At 38.2% G+C, this 21,887-nt stretch overlaps 1 pseudogene; it reads left to right on the top strand.

The window, feature by feature from the left end:
• The first annotated feature begins 11,985 nt into the window (after window positions 1–11,985).
• LOC115725920 lies at window positions 11,986–13,430 on the top strand (annotated as a pseudogene).
• Window positions 13,431–21,887: the final 8,457 nt, after the last annotated feature.

Raw genomic sequence — 21,887 nt, 5'->3', positions numbered from 1 at the left:
TACGAGCCAACGTCGGTCGAATAACACCCAGCGCTCGTCTATCCAAGAATTCCCAATCAGCTTGCTTCATCATATCTAGTTTCTCCCCGCACAGGGGCAAGTGCGGCTTCATCCGATATAGATAGTCTTCAATCCGCATCTTTCAGAAACCAAAGTCATTTCCCTCAAATTTGTCGATTTTCACTTTTATTTCTTCTGTTGCCATCGATTCGCTTCAACTCGATAAGCCTAGCTCTGATACCAATTGTTGCGCGGAACAAGCGATCGAACCAATTGTTGCGCGGAACAAGCAATCGAACAATAAATAGACAGAACAAGAAAATAAATCGGACATCAGATGTACGTGGTTCGGTCATAGAGACTTGCGTTCACGGGGAGAGCAGCAACGAATTCCACTATAGAACGAGCGATACACGGAGATTATAGAACTACACTCGAGTCACTCAAACACTCATAGTGTTTCCCAAGCCCCAATTACATTCAAGAATGCACACGATGTTTAGCCCCAAATTCCTAACGAAATAATCTCTCAATCTCGCAAAGGAATTCAAACAAATCTTAGGCTCACAAGATTTAATTAGCTTTGACACTTGAATACTTGATGTAATGCCACGGAATAAATCCCACGAGCTAGCACTCGATAACCGGTGCTTCAAGATCTCTGCATCAACTTTGGCACACCAAGCACTCACACGAAATCGGTGCTTCAAGGCCTTCGTGCAATCAACAACGGCGCTCTCTGCAAATATATATGCCACTTGCTAGAAAACCACCCTAAAGAGGAAAACCCTTAGATACGTTAATATATGCCACCGCCTGAGGAAGTCCCAACTTTGACCGGTCAAAGAAGTCCAACAGAGTAAAAATAGGAAATAAAATCCAAGTGAGATTCGGTTAACAATTCTTGACCGTAACTTCAAGAAGTCAAGAAAGTGCACATAAATTTGTACTTTGACGAACTCCAGTAGAAAGGAAATAATGTGCCCATATTTCCTTTTATTTTTTTCCTTCGTAATCTTCACGAAGAGTCCATGCACTTCACGTGTCCATGCACTCAGGAACTTCACTTTGACCCAAGTTTTATTTGATAAGCTTAAATTCGAGACATATCTTAACAATTTTAGTATGATTGACATTCCAAATGTGTGTAGACGTAGAAGATAAGTGGTTTGTATTCTTATTGTAGGTCGATTCAAGGTCTCCTCCCATCAACCAGGCAAGGATTTTCGTATACTGGATAGTGGGTTGTGAACTCTTTTGACTTTTACAATTTTTTTACAAACATATAAACATTCACATGCATTCCTTGGGCGGAATTTTAGAGGGATGCCTATCAGTGTACCGGCTCCTACGATCTCGGATGCAAGGGATTCGAACTAAGAAGTAGCAAATTTCGTCCAGGCTCTCCGCTTGCACCAGTTTCCACCTATGGTGCACTCCAACATGACATAAGTATAGCCATAACGAAGGTAATGGACCAAACTTTTAGGTGAATATCCATGGGATATTTTCTTAGTCTTATGTCTTTTAACAAAAATATTTCAGGATCAAGTCATTGGAAATTGGTTGCTGCGCATTGGGAACGAGGATGTAGGATACTGGCCCAAAGAAATCTTCACTTCTCTTAGTAGCCATGCCGATGCAATTCAGCAGGGCGGGGAGACAATCAATACGGAACCGCATGGCCAACACACGAGAACCCAAATGGAGAGCGGCCACTTCCCGTCCAAAGGTTATGGAAGGGCGTCCTATTTCCGCAATCTTAAATTCGTCAACGACAGATCCACAGAGAGACCCGGAGAATCTCGAGAAGCATATGACATGACCCAGTACAGTTGGAGTCAATTTCTATTATGGGGGCCTTGGATTTTCGGCTCAGTGTGCACTATAGCGAACATAGCATAGCATGGTTTCCTTTTCCTTCTCATACCCTAATAAAAAATGGCTAGTCAAATGTTAGCAATAGCAGTGAGGACACTGGTGCTTTTGAAGGAATTACTGCTGGGTGGTTTGATGTATTTAAGCGTTGTTAAAGTCACTCATGAACTGGTAATCATTATGAAAAGAGAGGATTTGGCCATAATCACACTCTTTGATCACAGCTCCTCCTTTTGCCCTAAACGCAAGTCTTGTTGACTATGGGCAAGGTGGTCTCTACTTGAATGTTACATTCACTACGAGAAACTAACCATCAGATGTAGAATTGATTGAAAGGCTCCCAACCGCAGTTCTGCAGAGTCATCATAGACTGACCCGTTGAGGAAGCGGCAGGATTTTATTTTATTTTTTGTCGAAAAGCAGCGGGAAAGTTCGAGCAGATAGAATGTGGAACTAGAGTCCTAGGATTAATAGGATATAACGCCCGTCTTACAATGGTACCATTTCAAACTAACGGGCTGTTTTGGACAAACATGATTTTCTATATTATGTCTCCGAAATTGTTATTGCGGCAATTCCCTACTTAGTTGTTGAATGAGAAAAAGGTTGAACAAGTCATTCTTGAAAATGAGATGAGGTATGCCTATGTCCACAGAGTACTAACCATGTCATATCCAATTGACACTGCTAAATTGGCTTCAACAGAAAACTTGCACTAACACAAGTCACCCGGTTGAACTTTGTTTTTCGTCTATTCACCTAAACTGCAGCTTCTAAACAAGCACATGAATTGAACTAAATAGCATAGAAAACTCTCCATAAAAAATGTAATTAGAGTAAGTAAGAAAATCTCCGCGGCACCGTTTAAATTTGTTTTACTGTGGACATTTGGTATTTCAGTTGTTTGTTCTATGTACTGCTGACTGTTCTTAAGTGATTTGGTGGCTAACGTATCTTGTAGCTCTCTAGTTTGCAAGTCTGGTTTCAACGACCAAAGGACATTGTAAGAAAATTGTTATCTGGAGATCTAGACATTGGAATAATGGGTTTTGACACAGTTAGTGGATTTGGATATGTAAGCAGAAGATGTTATGTGCTGTATGTTTGATCATCGGTTGGATTTTTTACTCATCATTTTTTGTTAATTTTTCATGTTCATTCAAAGATTTATACTCTGAAGTTGTGAAAACAATTTATTGCACGGTTTTCCCCTGCTTTGGATGAAGTGGAAGATCAAGAGCGCTTTACCAAGCAAAAAGTCATATTTGCTTTCCCACTGAAACCAAAAATATTGGAACAAGTGTTCATGCTAAAACCAAAAAATTATGAATAATTCATTTCTGATTTTAAATGTTAATGTTCACAGTTTTCTCAAGAGTAGGTGTGTTTGGTATCAAACAGAAGTTAAACGTGAAATGCTAAGGGCAACGGCTACGGCCAAAACGCTAAAACTAAAGCGACACCAGATACCCCTCTGCAAATTGAAAATTCTGCATGTTGATTACACATTGACTACTGTGAACAAAATTTGTTTGGGAATAGTTATCTGAATAATTTAACTGTAAGGAGTCCCTGTGAGCATCTGACAGAAGATCCTAGTTTTTCTGTTGTCTTTAGAAAGTGTAGGCCATCCTTGATACGTGAAAAGAGGTGAGGGCAATTTGTAAGTTCAGTTGTAGCCTCAGTAGTATGTCATCCTTTCCCTGATAGTTTATGATCAGTGTTGTCCTAGAAAGACGAAAGATTGACTTGGCCTATAGATCCCTGCAACTGTGCAGATTAGTAGTTAGTAGATGACATTGGTACTTCCTATGTGTCAAATACAGCAGAGAAGTTGGATCACAGATCTTACCTGAATGGATGACAAAAGTAGTTGTGGATCACATGCACTTGTTTTATGAATCTGTTTGGGTTGTTTTCTCTTTTCCATGTAAACAACTTAGAAAAATGGCTTGGATTTGCAGAATTATTGGATGATGTCCAGTTTCAGTATGTACCTCTGAAGTCTTCAGATCGGTTAGATGGTTAGAGTGTTCATCTATCATGTGTTTGCTCAGATGTGTGGACAGAAAACTATGGCTTGAAATCCTAGAATGATGGTTGAGTGGCCACATTTTGAGGAATGCTGGACATAGACAAAAACTTCCTGACTGCTTAAACTTCATCTATCAGAGCTTTTTCTGATCTTTTTGTGATGTTTTTGTGTTTTCATCAAGCTTTTCAACTTCATGACATCGTAAAATGTTGATTTTGCAACACTAACTTCACATGGTATAATGTCCTAAAAGAGCTCATGCTCCTGATATTCAGGGTAACGAAGAACTTATTATCGTTCATGAAGCTCTTGAATATGTGGACTGCCGTTTGTCTCTTGCAGTAAGAAAGTTTATGCTCTCAATTTTGATATACTGATAGAAGTTTTTCCAATTGGTTCAATGCTATGGAGATTTGTAGTGTTGATATGTTCTTTTGATCTTCTATTAGATTCCCCACTATGGGATCTTTGAGAAGATCCAATCGGTGAAGGAGCTAGCACGAATGCTCCAATGGACTAACCACTCAGAGTTGCTTGCTACTGGCTTTACCTACGTATGTTTGAAATTTCAGATCTTAAATGTCATTGTTTTTTGTGCCACCTGTCCTCCTTCAATAGCAAATTTCCTCATGGGGAGCCAGAGCGATTGCTCTTTATTAACTGCTTAAGTTTCTTTCTTGGGTCTCTATGGCTGGGTCCTAAGTTCATAAAAGGAAGTGGACTGAAGCATTTGAGCTTTTCAGCTGGTGAAGGAGCATTGGAGGCAGCTCCTGCGGTAAAATTACCAATTTCTTTCACTTATTTGACATCTTTTCTAGCTTACCAACTTATTAACAGTATTGGCAGATGTTTTGTGATTGTCATGATGATTTTTTCATTAAGCGCATGTTGTCTTTAAACTAACAATGGAGTTCATACGTCCTTAAACCCATATTCTAGTAGAGGAGTGACAATCTTGTGTGTTCAACTAGAATTTAGAACCTAGAGGCTTAAACCATTTCATTTTTCCAGTTCGATAAAGGTTCATACTGGTTGAGTATTTGTTTCGAAAAACAAAAGGCGATGAAATGCATGGAGAGTCTTATGGCTCTGGATTCAAGTCCCTTCTCTTTTTCCACCTAGACCGTTAGAAGATCGGTACTGAAAGTGCGGCTTGGTGAATACAAATACTTTTGCTCGGTCTGGCAGGGTTGTGTTATTCTTTTCATCCTGCTTCAACTTTTCACCACATCTTTTACGTTATTGGCAAATATCTTGATTCCCACCAACTTTCTAAGTTGGTCTATGGAGTGCAGCCCTTTATGTCATTCCTGAATGTGGTGCATTTAGGAGATTAAAAATGGTGTCTGGGAAGCTAGTTACATGAGAATCTTCATCAAACAAGAAAGGAGAGACATTTCGAACTGAAGTGGGGAATGTTGGGGTTTTGCTCTTACTCTCTTGTGATAGGAAAGCACATGATTCCCGATCCATGCTAAGCTGGTGGAGGTCTAGGGGAGCTGCTTCAGCGGAGATCTCAAGGGGGTAGCACCCCCCTGAATACAAGAGGGCTTTTACGATTTAAGCCCATATTTTTCGTTAGTAGTTTGGACTTGAGCTCATAAATAATTATTATTATATATACTCTTTTTCTTTTATAATTGAAGGATGCAACGAGAGGTGCGAGATGCTAATTATAGTGGAATCTTCTGCTGGACGTAACTCTAGTCAAAGGGTGAGCTAGAATAGGATCTCGTGCCATGATTTCTCTTTCTCGCTGTTTTATGCTTTATTTTGTTGTGATTATGCACCAAATCTTAATAGAAACGAGAAAAAGAAGGGAGTGGAAACTACTGTCTCTTTCTTGACGGGTAGATGTAGTGAAAAGAAGGACAGACTAGTGTACATCCCACCAATTTTCGTATTCCAAATGTTGGTACATTGTGCTTATAAAGAATGCATATTTGAGACTACATCAAGCCACCATAGTTTTAGGAGCAGGATCCTTTTTAAAAAGCACTTGAATATATTTTTTTTTTGTTTCCTTCGACGATGCAATGGTTAGATCTATTTGTCCTTGCCTATGGATATTGTGGCCATTCACTTTGTGATATGACCCGTTGATGTGATTAATCCATGAATTGCAGGTTTTTTCTTTTTGAATGATTGAAAATTTTATCCCTCGGAAGGAAATAGTTCTAAGAACATTTGCTTCCTCCGATGTCAAAAAGAATCTAAAGTACATTTATGTCCCCAAATATTAAGCTATTAGGAAAGCAACCTCATGAGCATATCAACTGTAGTCCAATTCATGTATTTGTTCAGAAGCTGCGTTTTAGGTGAACAGGAAAATACGTATGCCATTATATTTTGGCATGTGGCGCACTGGCATCTGCAATGGCATCTCCATGAGGGGAGGTCAAGGATTTACTTAAAACTGATGCTAATTGATGGCATTGGCAGGGGAGTATGGATGCTGTGCCTGCATGATCTCCAATTGACTTCTTTTCTGTTCTTTGGTCATCTAGATGGGGACTGCTGATGTTATTCTGTACCTTGTAAGTAGTGGGACGACATTAAAGGTAAATAACTTAGAAGAAATTGAAGGTGTTCTTCACACAACTCACGAGATTCTTGAAAGATTGGAAACACATCTTAAGGCAGTTTGCCAGTTCACGGTTCGTAGATTATTGTATATATGATGGCGAACTTTCTGTCCAGCATTCAGACATACTCCTCCATTGGTCGTTGAATTTCGCCACGGATAGTCGAATTCCATCGCTTGTTGAGGTATTTCACAGCGGCCGTTAGTCCCCAAAATGGTGGTTTGCTATTGTTGACGAGAAGCATTTTCTCATTGAAGACCAAAATTTCTTGCAATACAATCCAAACTATTGTAAAGGAGATCGGTCAGAGTGGGAATTCATTTGAGAGGAGCCCTCGTCCTGGAACCGAACAAGGGCTTATTGGCTATACTAGTTTGAGGTCTGTGCATAGCACGGACATCAATCATATCTTTTTCTTTTTTTTTAGTTAGTTAAAACTACGATAACAATAATATCAAACTAATTTCCAAAATAGATTCATGATTATGTGATGAAGGCCAGGACTGTCATCCTATGAGTTGAGTCTTACCCGACATATGTGAACGGTACTATTTGCTTATAATATGACGAAATGGTCCTATGGTAATTTTCGTGCTTTGCCATAATCCGGAAAATACAATACAGTAAATTAAACATTAACGATTTTTCAAATTGAAATAAAAATGAAAGAAATAATTTATCCGACAAGGGTTTTTTTTTTTTGGTCGAATATGTCACTTCAAATTCTAGCAAGCCTTGTCTTCTGGTCATCGCCCCACCTCTTAGGTTGTACTTTTTTTATATGAAAACTATATCTAGATATATCCAAATTTATTGTCTCGCCAAATATCGAATATGATAAAAGTTATCCGATCTATACTTATATGTGATTCATCAAACATGGCCCAAATGAATTAATCATTGCCATTTGGTTGCAACAAATACTGTAGCCGGTAATCTAAGGTATAAAATCATCATAAATGATTCTTTCGGCAATGTGATTTATGCGGAATGAAAATTATATCGATTCCGAACACCACCATGTATTTATCATCATTCTTTCAAAAGTATGCGAGAAGATTTCATAATTAGTAAAACATAATCTGAAATGACAGTACCAAATTCTGCTGTAGAATAAATTATGTCATAAGGCTTTGTTAAAGACATCTCATGTAGTTTTAATATTTCTAAACTAATCAAATGTCACTCTTATCACAATTTGATATTGTATAACTTTTATAAGTGATAATTGATAGTCACATCTGTGACGCTCCGGAACGTCACATGCGACACGTGGTTTTTTTTTTGCTAATTAATTATTATAAGCACGCGGAAGTACAAATTACATACGATCAACTAATTTAATAATACACATATGCATAGTCTTCTATATTAAACATTAGTATGACAACTTTGGTACATCAATATTACAACTTTAATACATCATACATGCAAAATATAAAACACAATAGTCCAGGGAAGGGTTAGGGTTATCTATCTCCAATACTATAATTCTTCATCCAAATGCCTATATGACCAAACATCGAACCATCAGCTAAGGGTCGATAACTTCGCCCATCGACGCATTATTGCCATCAAAACTAGGAGGACCATCAAAGTCTCTAATTGGTCTAACTAGCCCACTCTCGATGTTTTGATACCAAGCAACATATCAATGAGGAATCCATTCGGCCAATCCAACATCGACCCATACTATGGAGGTACACCTTGTATGCATTATAGCTAACTCAGGAACAATCGCGTCATCATAAATATACTCAACATGCATAGCAACTCCAAATAGTGGTGGTCAATGGATATCCATCCTACACGTCCGAAAAATAAAGGAATGAGTGGAGACCCAGTAAATGAAATCCTTAATTCTAAAGTAGAAGATCATCTTACCGATCCGCAACAACAACAATATGAGCTCATGACATAACAACTAATGATGAGTGCATGAGTAATATTTTTTTCATGACATATCATTGAAAGATCAACAATATTGCATAAGATCAATCATTCAATTGCAAACGGATAACATCTTATATATTAAAACTATAACACAATATCACATCGATCCACACAAATGAATTCATATTCGTCACTGGTCGGGACTATCTCGATTCACAAGACATTTCGATAAATGAGGTATCGCCACCACCAACTCATGGGGAACGGAATCATGCATTCCCATTTGCCAGGCCTTTTTGCCTATTCATCACGGGTGTCCTCTACATTGGCGACGATGAATACACCACTGTACATCCATGTGATGATGGCCATTTCTTTATTCCAAAATGGCATATTGAGTTCTAGAGGACAAGTATTTAAACTGATTACATAAGCAAAACCAAAGTGCCCAACTTGTCCCAATTCCATTAGCAAAGCTCTTTGTAGGAATTTCCAACAGAGTCATTTCATCAAACACTTGAGGTTCGCGCGATTAGTAAAAATGAACTAGTTAAAGAAAGTACTTTCCACTCATGAAAAAACGTACCTTCACAAGTGAGAAATAGGCCTAATACCCAAAAAAACAAAAAAACTTCAACTTTAGCCTCTGTCCCAAATATATTAAAAAAATTATCTCATAAAAAACCCCAAACTTTATCCTCTTTCCCAATTATATTGAAAACTTTCTTTTGTCTCATAAAAAAATCCCAACCTTTTTTTTTTGTCTCAATTCTACCGGCCCTACACCAAAAAAAAAAAAAAAAAACCTAACATTAGCATTTGTCCTAATTATATCCAAAAAAATTATCTCATAAAGAACCCTCAACTTTTACTTTTATCCCAATTCTACCATGTTAGCCTTCCGTCCATAATCACCATTAGTAAATCCTATATAGCTTGAATTTTCTCATGAAACTTACCAATTAATCTTCGAAATTCGAAAACAGGTTTTAGGGACAACGAAATTTGAGATGTTCATTCAAATAATCAGATCCCTATATCTAACCGTTCTTTGGGCTATTAAATGCCCGGGAAAATCCGAAACGCATCGTCTTGAGTGGTTCTGTTTCTCCCAACAATGTGTAAAAGAAGCAAACAACTGAAGAGAAGTTGTTGGATTTATTCATTTCAACTTTGGTGAGATGTAATTCATTAACGATGCAGAAATGCCACGTAAGATTAACTGAAAATGATTATGAATGAAAGGCTAACTGTGATGGAATTGTGATAAAAGTAAGAGTTGGAGGTTTTTTATGGGATAAAAAAAGTTTAGATATAGTTGGGACAAATATTAAAGTTGAGGTTTTTTTTTCAAGTAATGAGCAATGTGAAATATGTTTCCTCTTTTCAAAAAGATGAAACAATTTTCCCTCATCTTTGGTCCTTGTATTCATTCACATTCCTCTTTTTTTATACTATTTTTCATTTTATTCTTTTTATTTATTTCTTTGTTGTTTTATTTTTCTTTTATTTTCTCCTTCTTCATCATTCTTCCTCCTTCCTTCGCCGACCGCGGACCTCGACGATAGTTGGCAGCCCGAAACAAGCAATGATGCTGGCCAACGAGCCCCGAGTTCACCTACGGCTAGTCACTGGCCACCAAAAATAAAATAAATAAAATAAAAGAAAAATTTAAATAATTAAAAATTTAAATTTTTTAAAAAAAGAAAAAGAAATTATTGAAAGGCATACATGGAGAAAAAAGCAAATTCGATTTTTCATACTAAATGACAAAACATATTTTTCGATTCTTTTTCATATTCCAAACGTACACCAAAAAATATTATCATTTTTATAGAAAATAACTTTCCGAAATATATTTTTCAAAAATGTAACTATTAAGATTAGGGGCGTAGTTGAGTTTTGGTTGTAGAGTTTCTTAATGACACTATTAAGATCATTGCTTACTTTAACTTTTATTGAAAAAAAAAATTCAGCTTACCTGTGATCTCGAACTTGACTTCCCACTACTTTCCAAATCACTGCGTATATAAAAGTTAATACTCACATAATAACTCTTATAGCTTTGTGTACACACGCGCCTATCATGACTTGGTGCTAGTTTCTCTAAATCTAGAGGTTCTTTAATCCTTTTTCAGGATGATCGCATGTGTAATTATCTCTATTTGCAAAAAAGGCTTTTTATTTTTATTTTTTCAAATTTCAGTGGTTGGGCCACGAGTGATGTTTCGATTAGGGTAAAAGAATTGAAAAGTCCATTACAAGGTGGAAGCCCAAAGAAGCCCACCATAAGTTTTTGTAACTTTTTTTTAGTAAAACATCAATACTCCAATCATTTTCCTGGCTGACCAATACTCCTGAACTAGTTGCAGTGACGCGAAAATACCTTGACCTCAGACTTTCTTTTATAACGGCCGTTAAAAATTCGAAATGGCGTTATATGGCAATAGACACATACTACAATTGTCAACCAAAAGTGTAGTCACGTCAAACTTTTATAGTCACTTATGCTGCCACGACGAATTTTTGACAGTCATATAGACGGAAGGTACTTTTGAGTTGTTAGCATGAGATGGAGGGCATTGATGAGACGGACAAAAGCTTGAGGTATTTGTCTTCCGTGGAGAAAATTTTAGAATTTTTTGTGACATTATTACTAAATAATTAAGGTAGTTGGTGTCTTGTTGACAGTTGTAACTAACTAATCCCCCCTCTCAATGTGCACTTAGGGTACCTTGCAATCTAAATATAAACTGAAACTCACTGGTGGACTCAATCATGAGTTAGGGGACGCATGGGCTCATTTGGCCCTAATCAAGCTCCACCATGCTGGAAGAATCGTATGTAAGAATTACGGGGTGCGCAAGTTTAGATGAGAATTAAGGTCAGCCCAATGATCACCACTATGTTGTTGGTGGCTCTAAGGGCAGTGTAACATAGACATGCCTACCACTTGAGCAACCTTGGGTTCTTTTCACACGTTTATTTTGTACTACATGGTCCTTCAATAGAACGTTCCGTTCTCGTCCTTGCAGAAAAATCAACTTGTTGCACGCGAAATTAGCCTATTTGATGGAGGATGCTTATCTCAACCTTCTCCATGTTTGTCGAGTCAATTATGGACATTCGATCATCCGAAGCGAGTCTCACCAAATTGGAAGGTGTGATTACACTCAATTCGAGAATTCGAATAGATTATTCCTATTTGAAATGATCAATAATGTATGAAGGTTAACAAGTAGGTTACTCAAAAGTCTTGGGCAAAGTTGAACAACAGGTCTATACAAGTGACTCGAATAAAAGTATAGAGGAACCGACATTGAACCTTTTCTAATTGAGAGGGAAAAAAAGGTTTGGGGCTTGGATTTGAAGTTTTCGAGGAATCTATTACTAATATTAAGAGAGAGATCTATTGGAGTTGGCGAATATTTCGGGGACCCTTGTTTCTCACACCGGGCATGCCCACGTGAGCTTAGGGAAACTGAAATATGATCCGACGACATATGACCCCTGCGCACGGAATGCGGGGGTTCGGGGGCAGCGCCCCGACACGGGTGTCCCGCTGCCGGTCAACATGTCCCTGGTGACAGGCAACGGCGATGGTGATGGCGAGGCTGGTGCGCCAGATCTGTGCTGCCTTGGCTCTCTTCTGCGTGTCCCTGGTGACAGGGGACGACCCTTATAGATTCTACACTTGGACTGTGACTCACGGCACCATCTCCCCACTGGGTGTTCCCCAACAGGTTCGTGATTGCCTTACTCGTCCCTGCGTTTTGAAGTGTGTTTGGAGGTTTAGTGAGCTGGGGAAAGACCTCTCCAGATTTCTCTGACTTTTCTTCTTTCTGATGAGTTGTTTTGGGGGGTTTTGATTTTGAAGGTTATCCTGATAAATGGTCAATTTCCTGGGCCAAGTCTTGATGTGGTCACCAATGACTAACTTGGTGCTCAACTTGATCAATAAGCTGGACGAGCCTTTTCTTCTTACTCGGTGAGCGTTCGTCTGGTCGCATAAGCTGTTGTTTTCCTTTTTTTGGGTCCGCAGTTAAATCCATGTTCAGTACATCTGCATTATTTTAAGCTGAGGGTGTTGTTAGCAGCAATATTCGCTTTCGGATGCTCTGTATTTTCTTAGGTCCTTTATTTTGAATAGCAAAGTCAAGCAGGATATACTTTCTTCTCGTGCATTTTCCTGTTCTAGAAATCCTTGATTTAGAATGGAGCTAACACTTCCTCGGCATAAAGATGTCGGTTTCATGTCAATTCGTGGATCTAGCAGCGTTTGCAGAAGCAGTTGAATATTTTGTTTTTTAAAAGAAGTACATTTGAATATGTTCTTCCTTTTTGTGGAGTCTCTACGCTTCCATCACATCGAGTTCTGCCAAATGTTTGATGCTTTGCTCGAACGCTTACAAGACATAAGAGAGAAAAAGAACACTAATCAATTGTGTGAAACTGCATTTGGCCAAGTTAATGAGACCGCTTTGTGTCCTGAAATATCCAAAACTAATAAACAATCTGACCTCGGATTGTTTAATTGGGCTTCTCTCCATAGTTTTTCTCGCTGTATCATGTGTCCTACTTAGATTCGATAATCACGAAAGTTGTGTGGTATTGTATCAATAGACTTATCCCAGAATACTTTATATAAGGTTTGAAACGGAGAGACTGATCTGTAACTCCGTGAGCATGAACTTGCTGCTTCTTTCTTGCATACATAGTCATCTTACTCGGTATAATTTTAGTGATTATGACCCGCTTGGTACTTCGCAATCAGGAACGGGATCAAACAGAGGAAGAACTCATGGCAAGACGGAGTCCTGGGCACAAATTGTCCCATCCCTCCAAACTCTAACTACACAGACATCTTTCAACCCAAGGACCAGATTGGTTCTTTCACATATTTCCCGTCGACAGCCCTGCACAAGGCTGCTGGTGGATATGGAGCGCTTAACGTCTATCAGAGACCTAGGATTCCTATACCTTATCCACCTCCTGCTGGAGAGTTTACCTTGCTTGTCCACAGATGGATACGTGCGTAAAAGTGTGTTCGCAGTTCGCTTGATGTTCTTCCATCAATTGAAGTGCATTAGACTGCGAGCTATGCATCTCTTGTCTATAATCTTGATAATGACCGCCCGCTACTTCCTAAATCGACGCATACATGAAAGTTAATACTCACATAGTAGCTCTTATAGTTTCGTGAACACGTGCTTAGCATGAGTTGGTGCTAGTTTATGTAAGTCTAGAGGTCCTTTTATCCTTTTTTTTTTTAAGGATAATCGCAAAAAAAAATTATATAATTCTAGAGGATCTCTATGGTAAATGACATTTCCCTGATCACAAACTCGAAGATCGAGGCCGAATTGACATGATCATTTACCCTTACAGCAACAACAAAAAAAAAAAGGCCTAAAGTCAATTTTTTTTTTCAAAAATCACATTTTCCAGTGGTTGGGCCACAAGTGATGGTTCGATTTGGGTCAAGAATTGAAAAGTCCATTAGCATGTGAAAGCCCAAAGAAGCCCACATGCATATTTTCAATCCTTGGTATTCCATTAATAGAAAAGATGAGATTCGCATAATCAAGATATTTTATAGTTTTGTAGGAGAATGTCGTACTTTTCAAAGGCCTGAGGTCAATGTGTGACAAACAAAGAAGAAGATGCTATTAAGTTTCAACAAAAATTGTCAACAAAATTAGGGTATACAGATGGCAAAGGAGGATTTGATCCAATGGCTCTCGGCCTGGATTATATAAGCTCGATGTGTGATACTCTAAATAGATGAAAAACAAAAGCATGCAAGGAATGAGGAGTCACGCGCAGTTTTTACCAAAAACTGACGTAAGGTAAATTAACCTTTACCAACTTGGATTCGATGGGAAAATACTAAAGTTTTGGCATTTGAAATCACCCAAATGGCTTTAACTTGAAGCTTGAAATTAGCAGAAACCGTTTTTTTTTTTTTTAAAGTTTGTTTTCCTTTTAAGTAGTTACAAACATCGATTGATTTTGTATCAAGTAACCTTCATGAATGGGAGGGGTAGATTCGGCCTTCGGTCTAAAATCTCTTGCCTAGACCAATTCATGGTTAAGAAGAAAAATATTTTCATGCATACTCGATCAAAGTCTGATCAAATTTGAAAATATCTAATTAAACACGTGAAACTTAATATAAGAATGACATGTTTAGACCCAGTAATTATGCGAATCTGATTGATCGCTCTAGCTCAATCATAGCGGGCCACCATGAAGAAAACAAGAAATTGAGTCGCCGAAGCATATTTTTCATTAATACATTGTATAGTATAAATAGGGGTATTGTTACCTATAACTATGGTAGAAATAAAAGATAATGATATGATTTACACAATAACAAATCAGAAAAATATAACGACTTGATTTACATGATAAATAAATAGCAAATCAGAAAAAGATCTCCAAATGTTCAACTCGCAGATAGTCCGCTTGATGTGCTATCTTCATGATCTTCATGATTTGTAAAAAATTCTGTATTGTGACCATTCTAAGTTTTTGCCTTTTGATTTATTACTTCAATACTCCCCTTCAAACCAGGCAATGGGGAGGACCAGAGACCGAGTTTGGTTCGTAAACCGAAAAACCCGTCTCGAGTCAATGGTTTGGTGAAAATATTAGCAACCAGCGAGGAAGACGGAACATATCGAGTTACAATAGAACCAAGAGCAACCTTTTCCCGAATAAAATGGTAATCGATCTCAATATGCTTTGTCCGAGCATGAAAGAGGATTAGTTGTGGGATGTAATGCTGACATTTTGTTAGAGAAAAGTAATGAAGGTTGATGTTGGTAGATCCCAATGTCACGCAATATGTATAAAATCCAAGTGAGTTCAGTAGTTGCGGGAGCAAGATCTCGATATTCAGCTTCAACTGTAGAGCGAGCAACAATAACTTATCTCTTATTACAACATGAAATATAGTTCGAGCTAAGAAAAGTACAATAACCGGTGGTAGAACGTCGGGTGAGTTTGCACCCATCCCAATCTGCATCGGCAAAGCCAAATAAATGGAGAGAATTACGAGATAAAATGCAAAGTCCGAGGTGTAAAGTATTGTGTGCATATCGCAAGATACGTTTTACCATCCGATAGTGAGCAATAGTTGGAGCATGCATATGTTGGCATACCATATTGACCGTAAGTGAGAGATTTGGTCGGGTGAGAGTAAGATATTGAAGAGCGCCGACAATGCTTCGAAAATGGGATGAATCATCATAGGGCTTATCACCATTTTTGAGTGGTGGCTGCTTGACAGCTATTGGAGTAGAAATCGGTTTACATTGCGCCATTGATGCCCGATTCAAAAGATCCAAGGCATATTTTTGTTGTGAGAGAAAGAGTCTATCGGTGGATTGATTGATCTCAATGCTCAAAAAATAATGAAGACCACAAGGTTTTTCATGAAAAATACTTGACCAAGTTCCCGCACAAGACGGTTCAGTAATTTCAAGGAATTACCAGTGAGAATTATGTCATCCACGTAGAGTAATAGAATAATAATATGACCCTCATAACAATAGACAAATAGTGATGGATTGGCACTATTGCAGAAAAATCCATACTCAATAAGAAAATCACCGAACTTGTTGAACCATGCCCTAGGAGCTTGTTTGAGGCCGTAAAATGCACGCTTGAGTAAGCGGACATGGTCGGGATGAGTTGAATCTCGGAAGCCCAGTGGTTGTTCCATATAGACAGGAACATCGAGGTCACCGTGTAGAAAGACGTTCTTAACATCTAATTGGCGAATTTCCCAATTCTGAACAATAGCAACCTACAAGACAATGCAAATAGTGGCTTGTTTGACTACCGGACTAAAAGTTTCCATGAAATCAACACCCTTCTCTTGATGAAAGCATTTTGCAACAAGTCGGGCTTTCGATCGATCAAGGGAACCATCTACATATAGCTTTTCTTGTACACCCATTTACATCCAACCACATTCATTGGGAGATGACGGCGAACGAGTTCCCATGTTTTGTTAATTCTAAGAGCATCCAACTCCTCAAGCATAGAGACTATCCAACCAGGGTGTTTTAAGGCTGAATGGATAGTGTGTGGCTCGGGAGGGATATATGATACTACTATATTGGCATACCCGGGATTTGGCTTCGAGATCCCGACCTTTGAATGTGTAACCATCAAATGCACCGAAGATATGGAAGCTTTGAGTTGAGTCTGAGCGATAGAGTCGATCTCCGCCGGTTGTCGCACATGATTTGATGAACTATTTGAGTTTGGTTCTATCTCGGAAAATAGATGTGCATGTTCACCGGGAGAGTCAAGATTTGTTGATAAGCAACCATTTTGACCAACATCTAGGTTGGATAGGGGCAAAGTTGAAGATCACCAGAGGCTTTTGTTTGTGGTGGACTTAGAGTTGAACTCCATTGCAATATCTCCTCCTCAATCATAGTAGGAAAGTAATGCTCATAAAAAATAACATGTCGAGATATGTAAATGCGACCGGTAGATTGATGAAAGCAGCAATATCCTTTATGCTTTTCACTATATCCCAAAAATACGCACGGTAAAGAGAGCTTGTCAAATTTGTTCATCGCGTAGTTGCGGAAGTATGGGTAACAACGAGAGCCAAACATTCGGAGTAATGAATAATCAGTATCCTTCTTGAATAAGATCGAGTATGGACTTCGGTTGCCCAAAGCAATTGAAGGAAGCTGATTTATCAAATAATTTGTTGTTGTAAATGCTTCCACCCAATAGTTAAGTATAGATGCCTCAAATAATGTAGCAAGCCCCGGTTCAACAATGTGTTGATGTTTTCTCTCAGCATTACCGTTTTGCTCACGTGTACCTGGACAAGAAAATTGGTGTTGCATTCTGCATTCACGAAGATGCATAAGAAAATTATTACTCAAGAATTTGCCTCCTCCATTAGATTGGAAAACTTTACTTTTCGTTTCAAGCTGATTCTCAACCAATTTATGAAAAGATAGGAAAATCCAAAGGAAATCCGACTTTCGCTTCAATGGATACAACCAACAATATCGGGAGACATTACCAATAAATACCACGTAACATCGAAAATTTTGCATAGAAGAAATTGGGCTTGGTCCCTAAATATCACAATGTATTTTCTCTGATGGATGAGCACGTAGAGAATCAGATAAAGAAAATGGCAATCTTGAACTTTTACTAATCCGACAACTTGTACATAAAGTACCAATTGATTTATTTACTGAAATCAAATCATTAGATCGCAAAAGCTGTAAAATATGATTATTTGGATGGCCCAATCGTCGATGCCAAGTAAGTTCATTGGCAACCTTCTTTCTCCGAGAAAAGAATGACATGGATTGCAGATCCTTATTGGTATATAATCGTTGATGATTAGTTCATGTTAGTAGAACTCAGTGTGTCCTGGAGTCCTTGATAGAAAAACCAAAGGCATCAAACTCAAAATAGCAAGGATAATCTCTCATCAATTGAGAGATAGATAATAAATTTTTCTTAATTTTTGGAGCAACCAGAACATTATTAAGTGAAAATTGACCAATCTCATTGCCAAATTGACCGGTCCCAACATGAGTAATCGGCATTGATGCATCGTTTCTAACTATGACATTATCATGGCCATGGTAAGGGACTCCATTCACAAGATTATCTGGATTATCCGTCATGTGAGTATTAGCACTTGTGTCTGAATACCATTTTTCGTCTTTTGAGTTTGAGATATGAAGAGCTGCCAGGCCATGGGGTATATCACCACTCTAATAACTATTGTTGAAATGATAGCATCAATTCAATGCATCATGCCCCTTCTTATTACAAATCTGACGGATAAGATCCGACACTCAAAAGTTTGACTTTGGCGAAGTGCCGGCGGTTTTGTATTGCTGAGGAGCATAAAATTTTCCTGAAAAATACCGATCATTGTGGTTCGTTTGAGAAAAGCCACGACCCCTAGAATTAAATGTGGGTCTTCTACCCCTTCTTCCGGGGCTATTTACGTAGCCACCGTTGCGTTGTTGTGAGATAAACACTATTGAACTATTCTGGAGCATGATTTGAGTGTGCGTGTTTCGTAACTCATAACTTTGAAGTTGTGCAACCACTTTAGCATGAGATAGAAGAGGAGGCCTAAACATAGTCGTTTTAAACGACTCATAACTATCATCAAGTCTTTCAAGTAATCTAAAGACTTTATTAGCATCCGATACAGGTTTACCAATGGAATGTAATTGATCACAAATGGGTTTAAATTCGCAAAGATAAACAGATAAAGGCTTATTTTCTTTCTTGATGTGTTGGAGTTGTCCAAGAAAGTCAAGTTCACGAGTCACCGAGCTTTGGTTGAAATGATCGGTGACAGCTCTCCACACTTTTGATGCTGTTTGGAGACCAACGACATGTCCGAGATCATCTTCCGAGAGTGTGCCCACGATCCAAGACTTCACAAGACGATCGCTACACAACCCATGATGCATAGTCTGGATTATTGACTTCAGTTCCATTTTTTGATGCTCGAGTCTGCAGTGGTGCCTCTATCTCTCCCGTAAGGAAACCAAATAGGTCTTGACTTTCAATCGGGGACAATACCTATGTCTCCCAAAGTAAAAAGTCATTTTCATTGAGTTTCAACGTGACAAAATTTGCCACATTGATGTTTGTAGGAAATGGAAATCTCGACATGATTGTATTGTTTTTTTTTTTTTGGAAGAAGAAAATATTAGCGTGCCTTGCGTTGCTCTGATACCATGAAGAAAACAAGAAATTGAGCCGCTGAAGCATATTTTTCATTGATACATTGTATAGTATAAATAGTGGTATTATCACCTACAACTATGGTGGAAATAAAAGATAATGATATGATTTACACAATAACAAATCAGAAAAAGATAACAACTTGATTTGCATGATAAATAAATAGCAAATCAGAAAAAGATCTCTAAATGTTCAACTTGCGGATAGTCCGCTTGATGTGCTATCTTCATGATCTTCATGATTCGTAAAAAAATTTGTATTGTGACCAATCTGATTTTTGACCTTTTGATTTATTACTTCAATACACCATGCCTACGATTGTTTTCAAGAATCAATTTCATAAGCATCTTCTTCAAACGTTCATGTGAACACGGTTCCTATAATAGCATCTCAATTTATAAATGAAATCACATGCAATCGAGCTGCTAACTCTAATCTATTGAAATGGCTTTGTTCAACATATCCGACTCATTTCGCACGTTTTTGCTCGCTTCATCTTTTGTCGACCGTCGATTTGTCAGTCCACGTTCATATAAAAGTGAAATTGTCTACTCATATCCCTTTTTCCCCTCTTTGTGAGTATAATTGGTATAAGCGATAATTAGAAAACTATTTTCTAAATCTTTCACGTTTCTTGAATCAATTGCAGATTAATGGATAAATGACTCATTAAAATCGATCGGAGTAAGTTAGTTTCGATCTCATAAATCTTACTAAGTGAATAACCTGGTTTTTGAATTAGCTTTTTCATTCTTTTTTTGATCAAGTCTCTAACTGTTAAAATGGCACATATATGTGTCAGCTGTTACTTGACATTTCATTTAGCTACAAATCCTTTAGATGATATTCAAGAAAGCTTGGAACTCTTTTCTATTTGAAAAAAGTTCTTCTCTCAAGCTGCAAAGGTTGACTGTCTATAAAATTTTGAACATGCATATCCTAGTCTAATTAACATATGCTAGTCTCAAGCTGTTATCATATGCTTATCATTTGTGTAATTATATTATATGTATTGAGAGAGAGAATCCTCGACATTTGACAATAAAAGGAAAAGGGTAAAAGACGAGCAGCCACATGACTTGGAAATCTCCACAAGCCTTTTTTTTTTAGGGGACAGAATTTTTTTAAAAAAAATTAAGAAAAGCTGACTTTTGAAATATCCCTCTTTTTCCCTATTTAAATTTGTTCCTCTATCTATGCTTTGTGCAGGTACCATAGGAGTTATTCAATCATCTTTATGGAAATTGTTCTCGGAGAAATTAAAAGTAGGAAATTGCAACTCATAAATGTCGGCAACTCTGAACACTTATGCTTGTACGCCGATCATTTTCTTTTCAGAATTTTTAAACCAAAGTATGCTATGAGCGTAGCTGATGTCTTCATCATCGTGGCATAAATCGCTCCAATCTCTCTCTCTCTCTCTCTCTCTCTCAATTGGGTTTGCTTCGAGTCTTCGATTAGACTGGTTTTTGGTAGCTGATATTGTTTAGATTCAGTCGCTTCATAATGTGAATTATTCACTCATCACGTGGGTAAGCCAAATCTCCGGGAAAAAGAACGAATTGACTATTTTCTTTTCAATTCCAGAGTCCATGTTGATTTATCGTATTTGAGTGTCGATTTTGCACGCTTTGTGGCCACTTGAGGTAATTGAAAAAGAAGTTCCGGGGCAGCTAAAGCTAGGGTGTTTTGCATGCTTCTGTCTTTGATTTTCATGTGAAGGTTCCTCAAACTGGTGTGCGAGTGCATATGGCTTTGTAGACTGGTCATAGGTGGCTCTTGGTACTTGTTCATTGCTGAAGCAGTATCTTCAATTGTTTGAGTAGAAAAAGAGTGCCAATCAAATAGCAGACCAAGAACTGGTATTAGCATGATAAATTTTTCTTTTAGAAATTGTCTGAGTGGGATCCTAATCCCTTTCAGTTACTCAGTAGTGAAGAAGAAGAGAAAAAGGAAGACGGTAAAGAGAAATCGAAATGTTTCGGACCTCAGGATGGACAAAGAGAATTACCTTCCTCAGAAAATTTCGTCGGGGAACGTGATTACATCTATCTTTACCTTGCCCCGCTGACTCCAGCTCAGCTTCCCTCGAGAATTCCAAGGTTCAGCCATGCCATGAATGAAATCCTTTACGTGTAAAGAGAAAAGTAGAAGAAAGGAAGAAGAAAAGAAGGATCCAGGTTTGGCCCTAAGGCGCAAGCTGGTCAAAGGTTCAAAACCCTCCCAACGCGTTTCTCGGACTTAAGTGGGGGGCCCTTGCTGGTGGGTTGCGGGGCTAGCCTCCCTCCAGGTATAGTCGCCATCAGAAAGGGTCTTCGCCGCCCTTCGGGTGGTGGTGAGTTGACCTGATTACGATTGGCGGATCCTGGATTACCAAAAAAAAAAAAAAAAAAAAAAAAAAAAAAAAGATCCAGGAAACACGCACTACTCAAGTTGATACTGGCGCAGAAGTCCCACATAGTGTTCATCAAGCTAATGAGCCGGAATTTAAAAATAATACAACATGTTCCTCTGGCAATTCCCATCAAAGTTTGGAGCATGAGACGATCCGACCAACTGGTAAAACAAACCGCCTTACCATGAAGCAAAAGAGAAAGTTGTCGAAGAGGAAGAAAAAAGAGAGAAAATCCGAGGAAAATGTTTTTGGGAACAGCGATACGCTTGGCCAAATCCCAAATAATGCTTTGCAAGTTGCTGAATTGGATGAAAGTGTTATGAAGGAATTTTCCTGG

Source organism: Rhodamnia argentea, chromosome 5 (genome assembly GCF_020921035.1).
Source record: "Rhodamnia argentea isolate NSW1041297 chromosome 5, ASM2092103v1, whole genome shotgun sequence".
Lineage (NCBI taxonomy): Eukaryota > Viridiplantae > Streptophyta > Magnoliopsida > Myrtales > Myrtaceae > Rhodamnia > Rhodamnia argentea.
Note: the sequence above shows the minus strand (reverse complement) of the source record. Positions and strands in the feature narration are given on the sequence as shown.